This window comes from Muscardinus avellanarius (genome assembly GCF_963383645.1).
Source record: "Muscardinus avellanarius genome assembly, chromosome: X".
NCBI lineage: Eukaryota > Metazoa > Chordata > Mammalia > Rodentia > Gliridae > Muscardinus > Muscardinus avellanarius.
This window is the reverse complement of record NC_137792.1, coordinates 98,060,895-98,064,279: the sequence shown is the minus strand read 5'-3', so window position 1 is coordinate 98,064,279 and position 3,385 is coordinate 98,060,895.

Genomic DNA, 3,385 nt, shown 5'->3' with positions numbered 1-3,385 from the left:
TTTTCAAGGAGAATCTCTGAACTGACTGCACGTAGATCTTTCTATCCGGTACCATCCTCCATAGCTGTGTGACATAATTTTTCTGAATCTGTTAACTTTTGCTGAAGATTCTTGTATGAAACAAGCATTAGTGATCCCTATTTCTTACAAAATCCATCCACTAATGTAGTGTATAAAAGGCAGAAGCACCCTAGCTCAAATGTTCTTAGCAATAATATCTTACATTCATATATTGCATTGCTATGTTTACTATGCCACCACAAGAACTTCCAAGGTGGGAAGATAAGGTTCAGAGAAGTTGTGACTAGCTTCAGGTCACACAGCTCACTATGGTAGAGTTGAGACTGGAATCTAACCAGGATTCCCAACATTTAGACCATGCAGAGAAACAATAGAAAAAAAAACACATACACATAAATGAGTCCACTTAAAGAAACAAGATACTTGAAATGATTAAGACAAGAAAGTGCTGGGCATGGTGGCACATGCTTGTAGTCCCAGTACTTGGGAGGCTCAGACAGAAGCATTACAGGTTCAAAGCCAGTGTCAGAGACTTAGCAAAGCTCTCAGAAACCTAGTGAGACCCTGTTTCCAAATAAAAAAAATAAAATTGGGCTGGAGGTATAGCTCAGATTTAAATGCATGGGTTCAATTCTCAGCAACACACACACACACAGAGAGAAAAGACAGAATATAAAAACACATATTTTATCTTATGGTGCTGATTTTAAGTAAATTTGTAATTCATGAAAGAAGAGAGAAAAATGAACTATATTAGTAGAGAAATGCTCATGAAAGAGGTAAGACTTGATGTGGACCTTTAAGAATGAACAGGCTTGAGATAGGTGAAGACACAATGCCAGCAGTTTTAAGACTATAGGGTAACTGAGCTGTTTTTGTAAGCAACTCACCAAAAGAGCCTAGGGAGAGAGAAATATTTGCATTAGAATTTCTTGAGTTGCCACAGTATCCATACATGTAGGTTCCTGAGGTTACTCCAGTTTTGTCTCAATTCTTTTAAATATTTAATACCTCCCAAATGTGTTTGTATTTGTTCATAGACTACCAAGACTGACTCACTTCACTCCTGAAAGCCCACTACTTAGTCCAACACTGATTCTACATGACATTCTTTCTGTCTCTTTCTAGTTTACACACAACAACAGATGAGCTAAGTGGGGAAAGGAAGTGCCACAAAAGGAAAATAGCACAGTCAGTGAAATCGTAGTGAATGTGGTGTTGAATCAACAGGAATAGTATGAACTTACTAGAGTGTAGAGATGTCCCTGGAAGATACGTAACTAGCTTTGTAACCCCGAACCATTCACTTGGATTCCTGGAACCTCAGTGTTCTTATCTACAAAATGGGGAGAAGCTGGACATGGTAGCCCACACCTTTAATCCCAGTACTTGGGAGGCTGAGCAGGTTTAAGACCAACCTCAGCAACTTAGACCCTTAGCAACCTAAAGAGACTCTGTGTCAAAATAAAAGAAAATAGGACTAAGGAATATAGTTCAGAGGTAGAATACCCCTGGGTTCCATCCTCAGTACCAAAAAATAATAAAAATAAAATGGGGATATATTGACATTAATCTTGCAGGGCTATTTCCAAATATTGTGACTATTCCACAGTGAGCACTAATTAATTGTACCTGTTTGTATGAGTGTGTATCTACACTACACAAAGCTATGTAGTCTTGAACTCCTAGATTTTCTTGTTGTTGGAGTCAGTGTTAACTGTGCATTTTAACTAAATGCATGTACCAGAGGTAGTGTAGGGAAAAAACACAGAGTGGAAGTTATTCCAGATGAGGGAGCGTAGAAGAACCCAGCTGCTCCATGTCCTTATCCATAATTGTACATTGTTTCCACTGCCTGAGATGGTAATTCTTAGTGAAGGAGACACAATCTCTCCAGAGAAGAATGGTCAAGATAGTTTGTCCCTCGCTTTCTCAAGTTCTTTTCTCTTGAATTATTTAACACATATTTATTGAACACTTATTATGTGCCAGGTTTTGTGCTAAATCATAGTTTTACGGAGATAAATATGCCTTTTCCTGAGCCCTTTCCCCTCCGTATTCTGTAACTATCCTAATCCCTCTATGAGTTGGTAAAAATGTGATAAAATTTAGTCACATTAATAATTCAAAGATATAAAACTAAATGAAAAGCTATAGAATGGTGTGTGGATATGTATGTGTGTATCCAGCTTGTATACAAAAGGATGTATATGCATAAGAATGTATGTGTCCAGAAAATCTGTGGAAGGATGTATATACAAGAAACTGCTAACAGTGATTACCTCTGGCAAGAGGAGTTTGGCAAACAGTACAGTAAGGGGAAAAGAAAAAGAACTTTATATCTATAGCTCTGTGTTCTAGGTGATGTTTTTAACATATGCATGTATTACTTTTATAATCAGTAGACTTGGTGTTAAATAAAGCTCAGTAATACTGGTGAGTTATTTTCTTCTCTTAAAACATGAAAACTTAGAAGAAAATACAGGGCAGGCATTTTATTTTATTTATTTTAATTTAAAAAAAATTTTTTTGGTGGTATTGGGGGTGGAACCCAGGGGCTTTCTTCCTCCGGGCTATACTCCCAGACCTATTTTATATTTAATTGGAAACACAGGGTCTCACTAAGTTGCTGAGAGCCTCACTAGGTAGCTGAGGCTGGCTTTGAACCTGTGCGATCCTCCTGTCTCAGCCTCCCAAGTGCAGGGATTACAAGCATGTGCCACCACGCCTGGCAGGGCAGGCATTTTAAAGCATGACATAAAAAAAGGACAAGAATAAAAGTTTTGCTAACATCACAAAAAATTTTGAAAAGTATACCATAAATAAAATGTTAAGGCAAGTGATAAACTGGAAAATTATAGTTGGCACACAAAAATATATGACAAATAATAATTATTTAATAAATAACAAATCAACATGAGAATACAGACGTTGGAGGAATTCTACTTCCAGCAATGATGGAGTAAAATTATTAGATTTGTCTTGTCTTAACTAAAAAAAATCAAAGTATATGAAACAATAGTTTTCAGACAGTGAATAACAGATTTGAGACAAATAAACAAATATTAAGGCAGTAGGTTTAAACTGAATCATTTCAATAATTATATTAAAGTTAATGGTCTCACAGCAATCCAATTAAAAGGCTGAGAGAGGTAGAATGGAAAAAAGTAAAAAACTCCAGTAAATACTACTTACTGCTTTTATTTCTGCTGTTTTTATGCCTATATAAAAGCACAGATAGGTTAAACATAAAAGATGAGAAAAGATGTACTGTGTTAACATTAATTGTATATGCTTTTATAGGTGCATATCATAGTCATATAATATAAATGATGTTGGCAGTGACATTTTTAAAAAGATAAAG